Below are 648 nucleotides of genomic sequence, written 5' to 3'. Positions count from 1 at the left end.
GACAAATTGTGTTTAGAACCTCCTGACCCAGTTCTACTCAAAGGGAAAGACCTGCCCTCTCCCGCATCTCGGCGCCCCTGTCCCACTGGTCTACTAACTGAACTTTGTATGTTTAAATTGATGAATGAAATGTTCTTGTTTCGTGTACCTTTTGCTTTTTGTCAAATATAGCTGGAAACTCTTTAGAAAATGATTAAATTCACTATTAATTTTTAGGCTTTCATTTAACACAATTTTTGTTGGCAAATTGTTTGCTTTTTTTGGTATAATACTTATCCGAATAAAATATATATGAAATTAAGTAACAATAATAATTAATAAGCAAACACGTAAGCAATCACAATAATATGTAATAAACAAATAGAACAAGTAATTAATTTGTTTACTTTTGTGTGTGCAAATATTTTTAATAGTTAAAACAAAATATGTAGTCCTGTTTATTATTTGTGATAAAGTGTGTGTAATGTAATTAGGCTTCACAAATATGAACAAATGTTAAGTACAAATTACCAGAGGTCAAAAATTCTATATATTATTTATTTCATATTATATTCTCAAAGTATTAAATAAAATACAATTAATTATATCCAACAGTATAAATATAGTGAAGATTTTAGAAATATGATTCTAAAGAACCGTTTCGTCCAG

Source organism: Anneissia japonica, unplaced genomic scaffold, assembly GCF_011630105.1.
Source record: "Anneissia japonica isolate Jap-2015-1 unplaced genomic scaffold, ASM1163010v1 scaffold287689_len26059_cov116, whole genome shotgun sequence".
NCBI lineage: Eukaryota > Metazoa > Echinodermata > Crinoidea > Comatulida > Comatulidae > Anneissia > Anneissia japonica.
Note: the sequence above shows the minus strand (reverse complement) of the source record.